The following is a 22096-nucleotide window of genomic DNA, read 5'->3' as shown; positions in this document are numbered from 1 at the left end:
ATAATAATAATAATAATAATAATAATAATAATAATAATAATTTCAAACGGTTTAGTCATTTTCCCGTCATAATGAGAGAGATGATGTCGATTTTGAGTGTGGGGAAAACAACTATAGAATTTACCACTTTTTACCCGTTAAAAGCGGAATTTTCGAAAAAGCTTAAATACTTTTCCAGGGGTGCCCACAAGGGGGGGCTTTGACGCAAAGTGCGTCATTGAAATATTTGGGGGGGGTTAAAAATCTGTATAAATATGTTTGAGGGAGTGTAAAAATTAATCGAAAAGAAGATTTTTTTCATGGAAGAACACCTACGGGTAGACAATTGGGGGGGTGCGTCATGGACATAAGGGGGGTGGGCACCACTGACTTTTCTGCTTACTTTTAATGAGGAATTGACATATCGAGTTTCATTTCCGTAACTTAAGATACTCCAGAGATACTCTATGTTTGGCATAGATTTTGAACCCCTGATAGAATACGAATTTTAATCAAAGTGGCATAATAAAATGTCAGTTCTAAGTGTTAACTATGTTCGAAAATTCGTTTTAGACAGTCCACTCGTTTAGCCGTGATGCTGTAATAAGCAAAATTACTTTTATTTTTATTTACATCTTTCTGTAGATTTTTTATAGGTAAGTGTTGGTGTATAACGGAAGATAAATCCAATAATAATAATAATAATAATAATAATAATATCCAATAATAAATTTATAACAATATTTGTTTGCTCGATATTCAAATGCACACATCCAATATTAATAAATAGGATATTGAGTTTATTTTAATTTAATTTTATTTATTTATTATTTTTTTTATAGAAAAAGCAGTAGACAAACCGCATGGAATCCTATAGATAAATTACATTTCCATCTAGATGACTATATGGACGAACACATTTTCAGAATCTTGAGTACAGGAAGTCCTTATTACTTAGTGTACGAGATATATCCAGACTGAGTTACACTATCGTTCTTGAGAAGAATTAGCTCAATGTTTACTGAGGAAATTGTACTTTTGATGGATTTTTTTTTTGCATCTGCTTACTGCATATATACTACAGAGAATATGTGGTTCGTACGGCCATATCATACTTAGAATGTTTTCAACGGTCTTACCGAACATTTTGATGATCCCATTATTACTTAACACAATAGACAAGCAGTAGCAAGAAGAATGGATTGACGACACTACTTCTTTGTTATGACTACTTTCCTCGGTGTTACCTGAAAGTTAAAACGAAAGCATTCACCATAACATAACTGAACCCATGAGATCTGGTGATAAACTCTAGTATGTAGTGCCCATTTCATGCGTTACCTTAATCACGCGGTAACTCATGATGAGTCTCACATAGGACATACTATTCCATCTTTCTGAATTACCTCAATATGTTATTAATGAAAAATAAAACTAATTACTGAATTATATAAAGTCTGATCAAAAAAAGTTTCCTTCAATCTCGAAGGAAGACGGTTGGAAATTACTATAAGGTATAATATTAAAAATGTCTTTAATTCACTGACTTGCTATTGCACTATTCCTATTAAAAGTTAAAATTATGTTTTAAGGTAACACAGAGATTGGAACTTTAATGTCAATTTAGGATTCTTTTGTTTTAATAATGTTGGAAGATTGTTATAATTATAATTGAACTTACGTGAAAGAACAACGAAAATAATATCATGATGTGAAAGTTATGAAGTGTGTATAGTTTCGTGGTGATTAAAAGGAATACCGAAACGTTTATTTAAAGTATTTTTGGGAAATGTTAAGTATATTCTTTGGCCAATTAAGTTCATTGATACAAGTTTATAAGATGGAGTATCTTTTTTGTAGTTAGTTATTGTAGTGAGAATAATTGTTGAAGAAGAGATTTATTCATGATAATGCCTGTCAATATGTATTATTGTAACAGACACACACACACACACACACACACGCTCAGGTATACACTGGATAAAGCTTCAAACTATGGTTTAGCCCCTCCCTTGATCATATCCTGGATCCACCACTATATATATAGTGAACGTGGGTAACGTTTTAGATTATAACAATTTTTTTCCAGATTACTACAAAACAGTAGAAAACATTTCGTATAAAAAAAGGCTGAAAGTAATAGAGCCAATTGCTTTACTTCCCTGCAATTGTTTGACGGACCATTAGAGAAAAATTGTGTGGCAGATTATTTCTTGGACATAGCTTTTGAGTTTAGTTTTTATTAGGTTTTACGTCCGTAATACAATACCGAAATTATGAAGAATAGAACCTATTATTAACGTCACAATCATGCAAAAGAAATCGTCACAGTATACGCCGTTTCCTACTAGACCATCGCACCTCCGAGAGAGCTGGATTACAGAGCTACATCATCCATCCCGCTCCGAGTTGTCTACAACGTATTGGGCATATTGCTGCCAAAATTCAGAATGTACTTGTTGTTATTTGAAAATAACATTATTTAACTACACATACACAATTTCGTTTCATGTCATTCTTTCATTTTTCCGGCAACACTATAACTCTGTCGCTATAGAACTTCCGTGGATTTTGATTTTAAAAAAATGTGACGTGTTTTCACAGATCTCTGTTGAAACTAACTTATCACAATTTAGGGAGTTCTACAGAAGACGAAACAAATAATAGCCTAAGGGCACCAGAACCGGGCTTCCCAGTGAATGCGTTAAAACCTTCCAGCCAAGTTCTCTTAAGTTTTGATGGATTGTTAAAGATGTGTCCGGTGTTTCGTTGTCAGCGCGGTATAAACACCTTTCCTCTCGACCAGCTCTGGTCATTTCTTTTGAATTGCTAGCTGCACTCGCGTAAATTGTCGATAGGACTAGTCCAAGTTTATCGTTCTGTCCAGCAAGAGCACTTAGTGATGCACGATGTCCTTCCAATCCCACCAAACAAAAGTATAACCTTCCTGAATGCCAGTGTGGGCTTTCGTCACAGACAGTGGAGCTTCTTCTCGCTTCGAGCACGACCTTTTTCGCACATTAATGTTCTGGATTATCCATCATACCTCACTCTCGAGCGATCACTTCAGAAGTCAGCCGAGTTTGTTATGTTTCAGTAGAGATTTGCAGATAGAAATTTGATCAATGAATGTTTTGAGTCAGATCATATGGCATCTGCACGTCCAGCTTCTTTTTGTAACCAGCTTTTTAAAAATGATTTAACACTGCTGATGGATCTTTAGGTTGTTGTCGATGTCATAACTGCTTACGTGTCGGTCTTGTTCGACATTTGCCAGAATATCATCCACTTTTACTGCGATTGGTCGTTCACTGCTAGGCGCATCTTGGATATCCAAATTTCCAGAACGGAAGCAATTGAACTATTTTCTTTCTTTTGGTCTTGATAACGTATCTTGCCCATGAACAGAACAAATCTCTTGATGGGTCTGCGCATCGCTTTTACCTTAAAGTTTACTCTTCTTCACGGCGCAATACCCTAGGCCTGATTATAAAAATTCCAATACATTTTGTACATTCATTAGCTTGAACTGTCAGCTGTCAAATGACGTTAAGTATGACCTGCTGCCATTCATGTACTGTGAGATTGGAACACTAATGCTATCTTTGCTAAAGGCTCAATATTTTTATTAGGTAGTTTAATATCTAATATGTTGGATTGTAAGGTCTGTGCAGGTTTTTGATAGTCCATCCATTGAAGGAGGTGCAGTAATATAACGGAATTCTATCGGATTTCTTTGGACGTAAAGTAACAACATTTAGAATCTTCAAGCTTATGTTTCTAAGGATATAAACCCGTCATTGCAGGATTTAATATTACGTGGGGCATACTGAAAGACGTGAGCAACATGTTTTCAGAACTGTAATCTTTAGTTGTAAGTGAAACCAAGTATATCATCTCAATCTACAGACCTTTCACTTTTCCATATAGTCTCCCTTTTTTGCACACATTTTCCCCATCGTTGTGCATGTTTGAAAATGCCCTTGCGATAGAATTCCGTTCCTATCTATCTACCTAAGTATACACTAACAGAAGTGCCTGGCTTCGTACAGGAAGAATAATGTTTATGCAAAATATTTAAAAACAAAGAACTGAGTAGAATAAATGACAATTTATGGACTAGCTGGTATGTACGTTCTTCATTAAACTTGGCCTTAAATATCACTGAGACTTATAATCAGGTTAGCAATTCCAAAAACCATGTATTCGACACTAATCTAAGCCATTTCGGACATTTTACTTTACACTCCTTCTCACTATTCACCCTATTGATGGGGACTGAAATAGATCCTAGACTGCATCGGAAAGGCCACTATTCATCTCCATTAACCTTAATCTCAGTTGTTTTCGAATATTTTTACATATCGGCCCGTCTTCAACCCGTAGGTGTGTATTAGTTCCACAGTATGTAAACTTGTCTTTAAAACAGTTTACATACCGTGTTTCATCTTGTAAGCATAAACAATTCCTTGAGATGCTCTTTTTTAAGCATAAATTTTAAACCACATCTTCCTCTCTGAATCCTGCTCCAACCCCTTAGAATACACATCAACAAATTCTAGATGTCCCGACTTCGGTCTTTTCGATACAGTTACTTGAAAATATGCCAAATCAACAGTGTGAATTTGTATTCTGAAGGAAAATACATTTATACCGCATAATATTTATGCTTTTAATAAATATACTTCAAAGAAACCTCGTGTTCACTCTAAGTTTTGAAACAGCAAATACGAAAATATTAATCATAACGTTATTGTTGTTATTTTAACAATATTTCTTTAAAAATAACGCCAGAAAAGAAACATTCATTTCATTTTAGCAAACTTAGTGAATTAAGAACTTTTCTCGTTTTTGGAAGTTACAGAGAAAAGAATGTTAACAGAACAAGAGGGAAAAAATCCCTTCTTTTCATAAAAAAGAAATTACTCTTTCGGCTCATTACACAACAAATATAAAAGCTTGTCAACGTAACTGCGTGTAAATCCATTAACAAAATTTCGTTCCCTAAAGAAAAATGGTGAAGGTACTTCTTTCGGATTTTTTTTTTTTGGTCTCTTTCTACTCGTGCTCGTTGAGATTGTGTTCAAAAATGAGAAAGGAACTAAACAAGGGGACAAAAGCAGCTTTTCTTAAATAAACTTTGAGATAAAAAAAAAAACATTTGTGTCTAGCAATTAATTGTCTTGAACTAGATTTTGCAGAAAATATTTTCTTTGTTGATATTTTAACATTTATGTATAGTTTTATCTTATAACGCTTTAACTTTTTACATTTTCGTTTATCAAATGGAATGGGAGCACAGAGCAAATGTTGTAGTATGGAATCTTGTATTCCCACTCTACGAGTGTTCACGAAACGAGACAGCTCTTCAACAGAAATAGAGACATTTTCCGGGACGAGACATCACACTCACACTATCTTTTCGAGACGAGACAGGTCCAATTCTAATCTCGTAATCAACCTATTCTATCTTAACCTGTTTTTCTCTATTTTCATATTATGAATTGATCCGTGTCTAGGATCTATTAGAAAAAGTGAAACTTCAAGTTTTGTAACAGATGAAACAATCCTCTTCGCTGCTGTAATGACTAGGATGCGCTGTTTTGGTTCATGTGTTCTCTAGTTTGATTCCCAGTAAAAGAGCATTAAACGCATTTCCAGTAATGAAGGTTCCACACTGCAATACCGTGTCTCATATAGTCTCAGTGCTAAAAATGAGAACTAAACTAAAACAACACACACACACATTATATATATATATATATATATATATATATATATATATATATATATATATATATATATATATATATATATATATATATATGGGCATAAAGTCAAAGAAGTTTACTAGCTGCGATTGTCAACTGATTGTATGCTTTAAGGATAGTACGTATACAATCTTGTTTTCATTGACTCATTGAACTATCCTGAGAAACGAAGGATACCTCGTTTCACATTTCATAGATTATATAAGTTTATACTGCAGTGGTTATTGAAACAGTAAGATCATACTGCTCTACCTATAGAAGCAATCATGTTTCTAGTTACGCTCAAATAATATTGTCTAAATTCTTATGAGTCACCAACGAGTTTATAGTACGAAATTACATCTTAAAACGGAACTAATTATCCTGATATTATTCGTCCATATTTATGTATATAGTAAGAAATATTGTGGTATCGCTGGAAATTTGAATGAATGATAACTTTTTTTATCTATAATGATCAATGTAAAAACCGGATCCGAATGGCTGATTTCTACCACTTGTGGTTTGAACATCGTGACCTAAAACAAACTTAGTTCGTAACTTTTGACCGTCTACATTCTTACCAAATTAGATGGTGAGCCATCAAGTAGTTTTGGAGACTTTTTTGTCTCCCGGACGGACGAACACACGGACGGGGTAAATATATAAAACGAATTTTCGAAAAACCAACTCCTTAAAAATTGTTAAATGTAAAGAATTGAATTTTTTTAATTAACCACGAATTTTACCTATAGTATACAGCAGGCCGAAGACTTGGGCACAACAACTAATATTTATTTGAACTAGAAGTTTATTTTAAGTTCACAGTACAGTAGAAGTCACAATGTGCCCATGATGAAGTTTAAAAGCAGAAATTAAAGGACAAAGGAATGTTTGTTCTACAAATTATTGTATAGCTTGTTCAAAAATTACATTTTTCTTTCTTTCTTTCTTTCAAAACCAAAGTAGTTAATGGTATAACATGTAAATAGTAATATTGAACTTGGTAGGTAGAAATACCTCGTTTTAGGGAAATAGTATGGTCGAAGAGTTATGCAAACATATGCAGAAAGTTTACCAGCTCCATAAATCGATACCTGCACTACTGATAAAGCGGGAATGAGAGAACCTCGCTTTAAATTCTGTTTCCCTGACAGCAAATACTTTAAATATTTCATGTAGCTGACGCGAAACATCAAAAGTTCTATCAATATTTTGCCTTTAAAATTAACTGTTATTTTTCCTTTAATCATAAAAGAAAATTGTACGATAATACTGCACATATCGTGTTTTTCAAATAGGAACTTACAACTTTTCAACCAATAGACACGATAAATTCTAAAAGTTACTTATATTGTGTGTTTTATGTAGTATGAGGCAATAAATAAATCGTAACTAGCTTCTGTTTCTCTGTTGCAAAATTCCTCCTCTTTCTCCTTCTTTTCTTTTGAAAATGCGTTTTTGTTGCAGCAGTACGATTTAGAAGTGGTGTCTGAGGATGCAATTATTGATTAAGTCGGACATGGTTAGTTTGAATTGATGCCAAATCACTCCCAGAATGTTCTATTTGTCCTTCTTCGGTTGACTAATGATTTCATTGCTACGATTTGCCAAAAAGTCATACTTAATTCTTGCTTACTTAAACGCCATTCTTAATTGGAATTGAAACTTCAGAACTTTCTGAATTAGAAGTTAAAAAAGACTCTGAATATTTGTGTAATTTATAATAAATACTATCGAACGGTTATTTTTTTTGCTTTATTTGGTGTTGCAACTACTATTAATATGTTAGTAGTTGTTAGGAGTATAAGCACCATTATTAGAATAAGACAAACTACAATAGATACAATCTTCTAATAGTGTGCTTCTTCTTCTTCCTTTTTTAAACATATACCGTACATTATGAATTAATATTGGCTATAAACAGTATATTTTTAGCGCCAATAAAATTTCTTTCCATTTTCTCAACCACTCGCATGACAATTTATTTTCAAGCTTCACATTTTGCTAAGATCAATCATGTCTGTCGAAATAGCTTTTTCAAGTGGACCTACGACCAAGAAGAAGGAAGATTCAAGAAGATTATAAAGTCGTCCATAACATGTTTTCTCATTACCAACTACAATATGCCTCGAAATCAGGAAGAAACCTGAGATCATGACAGACACCTGTGCCTATACTAACATCAAAGACTTATGGGGTCTTTTCAAAAGCCACAGATGACACAGAAGAGCTTCCACTCCAAACACTGAACTTGAAAAGGATGAGAAATAGATTATATGAAGACTACCTCAGATGTGATCAAAACTTGGATATACGTATATGATTGTCCTCCTACCCTGGGCTATAAATTACGACAAGTAATATCTAAAGATTGCAGCAAAGAATTTACTTTACTATTCATGAAAGGATACACAAAAATTAAGTGCGAACTTCAGAAATATTACGAAGTAGTGCAAAACATTTGTTCCTGCAACAAGTTACAATATGCCACCGAAATCAAGAAGAAAACAGACCAGGAGAGCAGTTGTTCTCCACCTTTTAATTGATACTAGCATTGAAGACATCACAACAATACTCAAGGAGAAGGATTACCCAATATTCTCTGCTTCACAAATCGAACCCAGAATCATGAAGGTGGGAAACAGAAAGCCACTATTCTTGATTACGTTGAAGAAGACTCTACAAACTACCAGAATCTTCACTTCTTGCTACACATTAAAGTTCACATAGAATCACTACAAAAGAAACATTACTTGCAATGCTTCAATTGTCAAAAAATTTGGGCATTCGCAATCAACTTTACAAGCTCTGCCTCGGCGCGTTAAGTGCGCCGACTCTCGTTGGACGTGCCAATGCAAAAAGAAAACAAGAGGCAAGCCAGCGAAATGTGTCAACTGTAAAGGCGCTCATCTTGCTAATTATTCCGGATATCCGCGAATACAACAAATTCTACAAGCAAAAAGGAAAACAACACCAGCAAGCACAACCTCACGTTTAGCATCTCTTCAAGATTCCGCTGCCACATCCGCTTCAAGATCTGAGCTTACAATATCACGCACCATAACAGATTCAACACCGAAGACATCTCCTAATAATAAACCAACCTCTGAAGATATCATCGAAACTCTTAAAGAACTTCAAGTTCTGAAGGATTTAAACCTGAACAATAATACACACGCTACGCACCTACATGCAAAAGCTAAAAGCCACTCCGGATCTGCTCAACAAATTCACCATTCTGACGGATTTCCTCTCTAAACTACTACTGTAGAATCAAGAAGCTTATTCAGCATTTCAGCGCACTGAACTATTATCGTAAAGAAGGCCTTTTGAGCATTTCAGCACTTCATTGTTTGTTATAGAAAGCATTTTTTTTGTTTTGTTTGTACTGTTCTGTACTTTTGTATTTTGTAATTCTGTGTTGTAAACCGATCAATGAATGAATCCTGTAACCCATCTCCCAATGCAAACTACAAAATAAATAAATACTCATGGTCCAAGAGAAGGAATTACCTTCTGGAGTCCGCTCATCTTCAGATGGGAATGAAATTGCACTAAAAAACACATCTGGTGGTTCACATATACAGATATCATTCCCGTTTTATACTAATAACAGTAACGTCATTTCAGATTTTTCTGGGGGTAGGTGGATAAGATTGTCCACCGACATAAGATTTTCATGTTTTATTCTTAGTATATTAGTCATACATTTTATTTTTTTAAATAAAAAAAAACGTGTTTCTCAAACTCGGGGGGCAGCAGTTAATTATGGCCTAATTAAAAACTATAATAATGCTTACATTTTTTTAAAGTTTACCAGCAACTAGCTTATGCTTCATGTTGGTTGGTGGTAAAGCTTGTTAAATACTGCACTGTTCTAAAGATAAACGGCAACAACTGTCTGTATTATATATACTGTGTTCACGTTGCTTACTCACTAAATTATATTGTGCTTTATGAGGAATAAATATTTTTGGATTTCATATAAGTAACTAGCAGCGTTCACCCCGCTTCGCTGCGGTCACCCCGGAACGCAATAAACTTTGTTACTTACTGTTAGATAATTTTTACTTTTTCGCTTTCAAGTGATATGATAAAAACCATAGAAGATTGCAGTAAATGTTAACATTATATCGCCTGTCATTTATGTTAACCCGCCCCGCTTCGCTGCGGTCACCCCGGAAGTTTTCGCTTTCAAGTGATATGATAAAAACCATAGTAGATTGCAGTAAATGTTAACATTATATCGCCTGTCATTTATGTTAACCCGCCGAGTGACACGGTCATGCGGGTTGCATATAAATACGTTTATTTTTACCTATGATGAACTAACAAAGGATTTGTACGTTATGGACACTTGAATGGTCAATTATCTCAAGACACTGGTAATTAAAAATTAAAGTGATATGATAAAAACCATCTAGGGTCCAAATCCTAATAACCCCCCAAAAATAAAAGAAATTGGTTCAGCCGTATTAGCGTGATGAGGTAACAAAGGATTTGTGCGTTCTCTTTTATATAATAGATTACAACTCTATTTACATTTAATAGTCCCTTACAGCAAAGTAAATTCATGCTCAGTACAATCACTATCAATTTTCAAATAAAACAGAAGAATAATTTTAATTAAAAGTTTATTTTACGGTTTTATTTTATTATTTTCATTATAGTGACACACATCATTATCATTTCTTCGTGCTTAACATGTTAATTATATATGCACGGACTTTCCAGACACCGCAACAAGTGTGTAAACTCATTTTCATTGTTGTGTCTCGTAGGGAATAATCGAATAGTACATAATATGATTAAAAGATATGGATCTGTAATTTTTTCTCTGTGGATTGGGAGGAGTTGTTCCATTAGCATATGAATTTGTCTCACCTCAGCAGTGAATCTGTAATTAGGACACATGACATGTACCATATCAATTACAACGTACTTTTTTTCTTTTAAATCAGTATACGAAAGCTAGCAGAAGTAGCACCATTTTTCAATGACCTGAAGTATACACCAAATATTTTAAGAAGATGAGAATTGCATAAGTTTCTTGCTGAAAAATAAGCTTGAAATAATTAGACTTAACACTATACCATCAACACCATTATGCTGAAGAAGTCACACAATAATTTAGGTGAAATGTTTAAAATGTTATTAATCTCCTATAAGCCATTTAATATCTTACTAATCACATATAAGGTAGTCTTTTCAACATTAACCTACGGCAAATTGTTCTCGTACTCTGTCTTTCAGTTCTAGGGGCGGCACTTGAGGGAACTCGGATCGATAAAATTTGAACTTCATTCGCTCAAAACAAAACAAAAAAAAAAAAGTCACTTAATACATTAATTGTTGTATACTCAAATACGTTAGTATTGAGAAGTACGTTTTGTAAGTTTTATTCCTTTTGGTTTGAAGCGATAAAATTTAAATTTCTCCGAAGTGGCTTCCTTCAAGACCTTCCACTGTTCAATTCATCAGCGTTGCGAGATTTTCTCTTGCACCAATGATCTTTAATGACACCGACAGAAAGAAATCGAGTGGAATTAAGCTCATAGATTGAGGCGGTCACTCCGGTCACCGGCAGCCTTAATGTTCCAATCCATCTCCCTTTCAAAGTTTATTTTGTGAGTTAATTTTAATTGTTTATATACATGACAGAAATACAAACACACAAAATGTGAAAGTTAGTCGAAAATGCCCGTGGTGACACTCGAACTCATGCAATTTTAAAAAAGTGCCAAATGAACCCTCCAGACCACTCGGCTAGGCCATACTAAGCTACATATTGATTTCAGCTTCGGGAACATATCAAACTATGCTACGGACATTAATTTCTTAATGTGAGTCGTGTGGACATAATCTTTCGCACTATTTTTCAACTGACAACGATTAATATCTTATTTCATTTAAAATCATCCTGTTCCGCTCATATATTGATATTTTTGCGTACTGTCGAGTAGAAATAACTGAAAAATCCAGTTGCAGATCTGAATTGTTTAATACGAAATGAGTGAGCAGTTCTTAAAATTCTGCTTTCTGTACTTCTGTCTTTAAGTAAGAAGTCCAGGTATAGTTATTGAAGAACTATAATAGTTTTTTTTAAAGCTGCCATTGCCCAATGGAATAGGTTGGCAAATGCTCTTAGAGATGAAAATTGTAAGGACGAAAACTTAAAGTTGGCCATTTTGAGATCACCGAAGGGAGATTTTCTCTGAATGTAAATGCGATTTCCATCTCTTCTTGTTCGTTTTCATGGAAAGCTCACTTGAAGAGAATCTGAATAGGCATCGAAGAGTGTGTACTTTGCTAATACGACAGAGAGTTACACAGAGACTTCTTCCAAGTCCTTTCAAAAAAAAAATCTTCTCTTTGGCAGATGTTTCTTCTGTGAGAAGAGGAAGTTAAACGCTGTCATCATCATAATCTTTCGGGCAAAAAGTTAATTAAGTTTTGGAGGAAACTAACTAAGGGAAAATGCCTTATCAGTAGTTGCTTCCTAATGGACTTTCAATAATGCAACTTTTACTTACAACACATCTATTCTTTTCGCAGCTATGTACACAGTAAATGTTTCCATGTTAAATATAGCTAGTATGAGTTTCCCAAATACAGAAAAAAAGTTGTCCTTCCTTAACTTCTAAAGCAAATATTTATTCAAATTATGATGCCAAAATTTCGTTATGAAACCAAGAGCCCGAATCCTCAAGTAAAAACTTCCACACCGTAATATTTCACATGCTCCTATAGCAGGTCAAAGTTTACTATTGTACTAAGTTTTATCCATATAGGATGAGTTCGGCTGAACCCATTTCTTAGTTAAGATGTGATTAAGTCTAAATAACAAATTTGATGGCCCATAACTCGGGAACCAAATGTCTACTCACCATAATCTTGTACAAGTTTATACAACAGTTTAAATTCTATTACCATGACACGTTTCGTCCAGATCGGATAAGTGCAGTTGAAACTATATGTACTCTCCTTGAATTTTCAGGGGGAAAAAATCAGTTGATACGGAGTTCCGTTGTGGATATGTGGGTAGTGGTACATGTCTTGGTGCGGGACAAATAAGTTCAATTCCCTGTGCGAGTTCATGTAGTTCAAACCCTACTTTCAACTGTATATTCACTTATCACATACATACTTTCGGTGCTGAAACGGGACGTTTATCTCCACATCAACCAAACCATGAACTAATTTGCCGATATTAAATTTGGGAAGTAATATAACACATGAAATAGAATTGAACATTACAGTAATTTAGAAGTAATTCTTCAGGTTAATGAGTTATTAGTTTTATGAAATGTAATTTGGTGGAGGGCAGAATTTAAGGTATATTGTTGATTGTTCAATTTTTTTAAAAAGTAATATAAATAAGAAAATATATTTGATGAAATGGAATGGAATTTCTATTTTTACGATTATGCCCTATAGGCTAAAGGAGACGGATGATCAATCAAAGTGAATGGTTATGAAGAAATTGGTGGAATAGTAACGTAAGAGGAAATTTAAGAATCTTGATAAAGTCCACGGACACGATGTTGTCCACCACAAACTCACGGTCTAGAATTGAACCAGGATTTCCTCGCGTTAGAAGAGAGGGCTCTGTCACTGAACCAACGTGCCTCCCGTATATTTATGATGGAATGATTAATATTGTTTATTATATTACATTATCTTATTACAACACTAGTTGAATATACCCATGCTTCGCACGGGGGCTGTATTTGGAAGTCGACGCCTGTGGGAGTATCACCATTGATCACAGCGACCGCGAAAACTATGGATTTGATACCAATATCGGTCATTTTAAGCTATTCTTTTTTACGTGTCTCGGTATTTTCTCCCTCTCCCTCTCCCGCCGCTGACTCTCGGCCCGCATACAATTGTAACTAAATTTGCAAGTCATCGCTAATGGAAGTGCCATTATTGATTTCAGCGACCGCAAAAACTATGGATTTGACACTAATATCGGTCATTTTCTACTACTTTTACATGTCCCGGTAAACGACCCCCATACACCCCCTGGTTCGAATTTTGACAAAAACGTTTAACTCAGGTCTGGAGGCTGGACCTAGATATTCGTGACTAAAATTTGGTAACTTTCTGTCAATTTGTCTGGTTCCCAAGCCGGTTCCGGTAAACACCCCCCTGAGAACCCCCTGGTTCGAAATTTGAAAAAAAGGGCCTCGTCTTGATCTGGGGCCTGGGCCAAGGTACCCCTGACCAAAATTTGGTAACTCTCGGTCCACTCGTCTGGTCCCCAGGCCGCACACAGATAGACAGACAAACACAAAAAAAAACTCTTTATTTTATTTATATTATATCACACAGCTTATGTAATGATGCGATTAGTTTTATTTATAAGCCCAAGGAAAATTCAAGGGTGTGCAAACTTTTTACGGAAAATTCACATAAGTTGAGGCTTTAGTAGGCATTTCTTTTAGTGATCGTGACATTACATGACATGACTTTATGAGACCACGAAGATAATACGTACGTTAAAATATAGCCTCGTGGTATTTTTTTTTCAAGTTTTATTTTTGCTGATTCTGAAAGTTGAGTCTCCTTTCTTCTACGTGACAGATAATTCTGAGACAGAAGCACGTTTAAAATTAATCGAAGTAAAGAATTTATTCTATGAAAGTATTAGCGTACAATAAAAAGTGTCCGAAGATGAAATATATATATAAATCGATAGATCTCATGCAGCTGAACAAAATTATATGCAAGAGTACAAATTCTCATGCGTAGTTTTCGAGAAAGAGGAAAATTATATGTTTGTAAGCCTAAAATCGATTATATACAATAGCCACTCCACCTATGAAGATTAAATTGATACTGAAATACACCCTTATTAATATTTTCATCACACCTTTAGTAAGGTGACAGTATACATTATAGTTAATACCTACAATTATGACTAAAACTTTAATTTTTGTTTAGCTAAAATATTATGCAAAGATGAGGCATGCATATGTCTATAGGTAGGTCCATAAAACTGAACAAAATTTCATGCTTAAGCATAAATTCTCATACGTTGTTTTCGAGAAAATCGAGCATTTTTATGGCATGGGAAACTACGCCGTTCGTTGCGAATAATAATCGACAGTTTTTATTCCACTGGAATGGACTGTTGAGTTATTCATATACTGCACATAACCACGTCCAACACCTCGTTATAAGCAACGGCTTTTACTCATCATCACCGTCTCCTTTAGCCTAATTGGCATAACCGTGGGACGTACAACTGAAAGATTTCATTTCATATATTCTGGAACCTTAACAAAGCATCACTTTGTCTTCACTGCTCACGACTCCCAGAACCATCACTGAAACTAAAATATTGGTGTGCATCACTGTCGGAGCCTCCTCATGACTTTTACATAGACAACCGGCCAATTTAGCAATTCACTTTCTAGTCGTGGATAAAGTTTTTCTCATCAAAGAAAAATCAGAGCATTCTGGGTTCCTCTGCATATATCAGCTTGTTTAGAAGGCGCTTGGCTCTGGTCAGTCGGTTTTTAGACAGTCTGCATCCCATACAACTTGTAATGAAAGTTCTCTTGAAATGCGCGTCAGATGGTTGCATTGTAAACTGCAGCCCTGGCGTGTGCCCACATGGACTTCCCTGGATCCTTATCGATGGCAGCTTGGACAGATCGGACGGGTTGAGACGTCCTGATAATGTCCGAGCGCCGCCAACAATGTCGTTTGCTATGTGAAATGCTGGCCACACCACCTCTGGCAGGGTTTAATTCTCTTTAAACTTTTAAGAAGAATGACCAGGCGCAGCGATCTCTGAAGCGGAGCGACATACTCCAAGGAGAACATAATAGCATGGCTCTTCCTTTCCTGGGTTAGCGTTTCGCTCTTTCATGTTTACCTGTAATAGAAACGATTTGTAACTTTGACGTACAGGATACTGCGTTACCTGTGTTCTCAAATACCTGCCGCACCCCCTGTATATACGTAAAAGATAAAAGAAGGAAACGTTTGATGATTGTTTTAAACTTACTGAGCTCATTTGATGAAGTTTTCCTGTTTATTAATTAAATGCATAAAGAAAGCCTCTATATAACGTCCTTATTCCACATCATTTACTAGATACGTAGTTCATCAGAAAGCTTACTTCAACATAATATTTCCTAGGTAATGCTCTTACGAAATACTTCAAGTGAAAACGCTTTCTATAATACTCGTTGGAAGTAACTACCTGTCTTTTTCTTTCTTTACTTCCTTGTCTTACTCACACATACGCAATCAATAACATCATTCAGTATTGGTTCAGTACAGTTGTCTTGGGAATTAGTTCTCCATTTTCTTATTAATTCCTTTTATCTCTGTCTTCAGTTTTTCTTAAATTCTGTTATGAACATTACTTTACTGATTGAGTTTTACTTTAGTTCTTCATTTGATTTTTCTGAAATTAAAAAGAAAAGTCAGTCACTGGTACACAAACTAAATACAACTTTCTTACCAGGCTGTCTATAATCTTTATTATAAATTAACTAGAAATGTTACAGTTTCGGAAGTATATAACTTCCTTCTTCAGACTACTACTCCAACTGAAATCATAAATAACATTACATCATTTGTTATCTCTACCAAGCAGGAATCTATTCTATTCTATTCATCTCCCTCGCGGGAGATTTTATAATTAAAAAGTCACAGCACTAAGGCCAAATTGACTGCTTCATTAGAATTGTTTTTTTTTTTTTGTTGTTGTTGTTGTTGTTGTTAATGGAATTGTGGAAGATGGCCCGTTTCAAATAGTTCTGTTTCCACACTAGTTTGTGAATTAAAAAGGAAGGCAGAAGCGTAGAACATATAAAAAATTATGTATAACACTATAAAAATTGTAATGCACTAAATTATGTCCAAAATTTAAATTGTTATTAAAAATTAAATTGAAATAATTGAAGAGCATGACGCTCTGTTGTGTAGAACATTCTACGCCATCTTGCCAACTCCCAAACAGGAATCACTTTTCATTAAAATTCGATATATATGTCCATTGTTGTGACAATTTTAAATTCTTAACAGACATAATACATTGTTAACAAATCTTTATATTTCTTTTAACAAATATTAACTAAAATAAATACTAATTAACTACCTAAATATTGAAATTTTCTACTTGAAATTGAATACTAATTAACTACCTTAATATTGAAAAAACACACAAATAAATTTTAATCCTATATTGTCCTTATATTCTGCCTTTCTTCTTTCTTCTCTTTTCAAAATGTCTTCCCACTCTTCATTAATATTCAAACCACTATTCCAGTGCATAGCTTTATCGTAAACTTCTCTTCCTCTTCGCTTCTTTCCACTTTCTAATCAATTGTCTCCCTTCATATTCCAATATTTTCGCTCCTTCCCAGTTTACTTCGTGGCTTGTTTCATCGACGTGCGTGTAAATGACATTAGTGTCTCTCTTCAATCTTACATCATCTTTATGTTGTTTTAAACCTTCTTGCATTCTCTTCTTGGTTTCCCCTACATACACCTTATCACACATCGCACACGGTACTTCATATATCACTCCCCCTTTTTTTTTTTTGCATAATTCCGCTGACGTTCTCATCTTCTTTTTCTTTATGATATCTATTATCTTCATTCCTCCTTCCATGTACGTCTTAATACCTTCTCTCTTAAGAATTCTTCTTATCTTCTCTGATATCACCCCTGCACTTTCAATATCATGCCATCTTTTCTTCTTGTCCTCTTCTTTCTCTTCTTCTTTCTCACTTTTCTTCCTTCCCTTCCTGCTCTTTTTCTTGTCCTTTTCACTGTAACCATTCTCTATCAGCTGTTCCCATAGTCTTTCTATATCTTTCTTCTTTTGATCTTCCTTCATATTTATCATTCTGATCCTCTCTTCCATATTCCTAATGAAATTCAGTTTTGTTCCTTCATCAACATCACTTCTTTTATTGCAGTAAACTCCTGCTGCATATTCTTTTTGAAACCACGATGCTATAAAATTTCCTTCCTTTGCTCTCATTACTTTGATATCTAAGAAATTTATTACACCTTTTTTCTATTTCCCTTCATCACCGTGTCCACTACTCTTAGAACTTCTTCTCTCTTGAGGCTGAGGAACATACTTTTTACGTCCGCACTAAACATAACATTCCTTTCTTTTCTGGTTTCTAAAACTTTTATCATTTCTTTGACTTCTGCTGAATTAACTACCCTCTTGCTATCCTGAATTCCTGTGAGAGCTTCTGCAATCTTTTTAATATTTTTCTCCAATGCTTCCATGAAATTACTCCTACAGTCTAAAACAGGTCTCAGTTTTACTTCCTTCTTTTGAATTTTAGGAAAACCTTTCATCTTCGGTATCCTTCTTTCTTCATCAAGAAAGTTTGATAATCATTTCTTCTTACCTTCTTCTATTACCTGTCTTCTTATCTTCTTATCTTCTTCTTTCCCTGCTTCTGCTACTTCCTCATATGTACTGTCATTCAACTGCTTAAGCTTCTCTTCATACCACCCTTTCTCCATAACCACTATTGCATCCCCTTTATCCGCTTTAATTAATGATGTAATGTTATTTATGATTTCAGTTGGAGTAGTAGTCTGAAGAAGGAAGTGATATACTTCCGAAACTGTAACATTTCTAGTTAATTTATAATAAAGATTATAGACAGCCTTGTAAGAAAATTGTATTTAGTTTGTCTTTAAGATGGACACAAGGACTTTTTATCAAAATATTGACTGGTACAGTATATAAGCTCATATACTGTACAGCATATAGATCAAGCTCATAATTCAATCTTGACGACTCTCATAGACCTTGGCTATCTTAGTGTACGTGCAAGTGTGTAGGCCTTTGGTTTGTGAGTTATGTGCTATTGAGGTTGGGGTCTGAATTCAGTCAAATTTTTGCAAAAAAAAAAAAAAGTATTTCTCTACGTGATCGAAGAAACTCATCTGATTTTGACTAAAGTTGATATGCTGGTGGACCAATCGTTCTTGAGTTGTGAGCAATCATCGTTCAGGTTTGGATTTTGTCAATGTTTAGTGCTATATATGATAGAATAAAATACATGGAACAAACCTCATGTTAAAAGTTTCACTAAATATTCAGTTACCTGACACCCATCATATAAATCAGTGATCTCAAATATTTGTATAAACTCGAACATGCCAGCTTAGGTCCGAAACACTACTCTCAGGCTTGTATTTTCCGAATTCAATTTAGAGAAATATGTAACACGCATCTCTTCCATTATAATACAACTTCCACTTTCAATAGTTCAACATTCTCTGTTCAGAAAAGGCTTCTTAAATTGTACAACGAAATATCACATAAACCAGTTGATTTTTCTGAAGCTGTATAATAACTTTCCACTATCATTTTAGTGGATAAATTTTAGTTCGCTATTTTTAACCTTTCTTGTTATTACTTTAGATAGTGTTATTGTCTTTATTATTAAATAATTATTATCGCATTACGTTGTTACCCCATAGATTCGTTTGATATTCCAGTGTAAACTAGCGTTCAATTGTATGAAGAATTGTGTTGGTAAATAAATATATAAATAAATAAATAAATAAATTGATTATAAGAAAGTGCATGATGAAAGAGTTGATTAGCTATACAATTGTAAGTGCAATGTTTACTTATAAACAAGATCTACTATAAAAAAACTCATTAAAGAGCGAATTTTTTTCTGCAATGTGCATAGTTACTACTTGGAATTTGTTTACTTTCCAACATGTCCAACTAAAATATATATTCAATATGTTTTTAAATCTCTTGTGTGTAATCGTGTGTGAGTGTATGAAATTGCCCATTTTAATGACATCTTTAATTTGACGCACCCATTTATGCAGTTTAGACTAATGGAGATATTGTTAAATAAATAAGTATATTCACAGTAAAATTGACGGAGTACTATTATGTTTTATGAAATTCAGAACATATTGCTGAATTACTATTGAGAAAGTTCAACTGATACAAATATTGTGAAAGTCTTATTTCATTTTAGCATTACTATCAACATATATAATAGTGACCTTTTTCTATAATTTGTCTGGGAATAAACGGATTACAACCCGTCCATAAGTACATCAACATCTGAATAGTAGCCAACCATTTGCGGATTGTCTGCCTCGTTGTAAGTGCCAGCATCTGGCCTGTTGTTGCATCTATAATGTTGAGAATTCTCAAGCATGCAGATGAAAGGGAACCGTATGAATGCCACAGAAGACAAGCGAGGTGCCCTTCGAGTCAAATCATTACACATACATGTTGCCTCTGAATAAAACAACATATGCGATAGAGTGTTCTAGAAGATAAACATTCTACATTTGCCTTATCGATGCCATACACATGTGCTTTTCTTCTGGTTTGGGCCGTAAATGTAAGTTACAAGTCACAAAGATATTTCTTTTCTTCTTTTAAACCGAATGAGAAGCTACTGTTACCAAAATACGTAAAATAGGAAAAAGAAAGATGGATTTAGAAAATGGGAAGTTCTAATATTTTCAAAAATTTAAGAGACAGAAAAGTGTTGTTTAATGTTGGTAACAATTGCCCTAATAGATAATATTAAAATGTATTAATATTATAAATAGCTGCGAAATAAAAAAAATAAACAGTAAAATTTTAAATTTAACTTTCCGCGGTTATGCACTTTAGACTAAAAGAGGCAGATGATTAATGAAGTTCAATCATCGCGAAAGTGTTGGTGGAATGGAAATTTGGGAGAAAAAGGGAGAACATTGAGAAAAGCCACGGGCACGAAGTTGTCCATCACAAACTCGCATGGCATTGCGATGGAACCGCGGACCTTTCGCACCAGAAGTGAGCACTCTACGACTGAGCACTGTACCTCCAACAGGCCCGTAGCCAAACTGATTTTTCAGGGGGGCAGAAATGAATCCTCAGTGGGAAATTACAAAGACATCAAAGAACACCATAAAAATGTATTTATACATAATATCGTATATTGACAATATTACGGTACACAAATTCAAGATTAAGAACATTGATCATTAACATACAAAGATTTAAAGAAAAACTGCGATGCAATACAATTGAGGTGCTTGGGACAATATAGTGCTATGGTAAACGTAGATGAGGAACGTCATTGTCGCATTTACACTAAACGAAAGCTAATGAACTGAATGTTAGAGTGAGCACACATCCTATTAATCAGGATTGCTTCATTTGTAGAAAACAAAATATTATAAACATAATATTTTGACAGATTTTTTTTGTCACAATGAATCACTCCAATTAACTTTTATTGTATAATGACATTATTATATGTTCATTAAAACTGATTTATTATGTTTCTATCTACATAAAAACCTATTTTGTTTCACATTTTCATTTTGTAATAGGCCAACTTGTTTGTTTGTTTGTTAAAATTCAGCATCTTTTTCAGCACTGAGGCTATACCGCGAAGCTTACCGTGGGATACGAACCACCACATTGTTCTCGAATTTCAAGAATTCCACTAGTTTCAAACCCGAGATCACGTTCAAATACACGCGCTTTATTCACTGGACAGCTATAAGGGCTAGTTTGCAGTACTGTTTTACAAATTATTAATTTCTTGTAAGCCTTTACTGCAGCTTTTTATTCTATTAACGACTAAAATGATGAGATAAAAATATTGAGTCCAAAGCACTTGCATTTATTAATAGAAAAAATTAAAAGAGAATATTATTCTGTATGTATAATCGAACGTAATTTTTGTTTCATTTTTATGTGCTTAATACAAGCTCTTTGAGAGGTACTTTGTTTCATATTAATTTAAATTGAAATATTTATTTTTTAAACATTAGAACAAAATTATATTTCATCAACTTCAGATTATGTCAATACAAAATAGAGGAATATGTTTTATTCAACGTTTGTACTCAGTTTTGTACCTTCCAAAATATGCGAGATACTACAGTTTATTTATATTCGCAACTAACGTTGTGGACTATGATACTGTTGTTTGGAAGTGCACCTGGTATCCTTGGATGCTTGTCGTGGTTGCAATAATAAGGGTACAGTTTGAAATTCTTGAAATGAGTAAAGGCAAAGGAAGATGTTTGGTGCATCTAACAAGACACATCTAATTTTACAAGAAATGAGTGGAATTCACAAAGTTGAATTTAATGTGGTAAATATAATTGCATGAATTTTACTGGTTTTCAGTCAGTTTGAAAATTCTTTTCAGCGTAAATTATAGAAGGAGCAAAAAGTAATTGGTCTGCCCTCCCTGGCTACAGGCGTGGCCTCCAATACAAATAACTCCGGTTTCACAATTAATGTAATCGAGTTATTATATAATAAGCAACACAGATACCAAACTTCACATGTATATACGAGTAGGTATATTGCATTT

This window comes from Thermobia domestica, chromosome 9 (genome assembly GCF_964235325.1).
Source record: "Thermobia domestica chromosome 9, izTheDome1.hap1.1, whole genome shotgun sequence".
Classification (NCBI taxonomy): Eukaryota; Metazoa; Arthropoda; class Insecta; order Zygentoma; family Lepismatidae; genus Thermobia; species Thermobia domestica.
The sequence above is the reverse complement of the archived record's forward strand: the minus strand, read 5'-3'. Positions refer to the sequence as shown.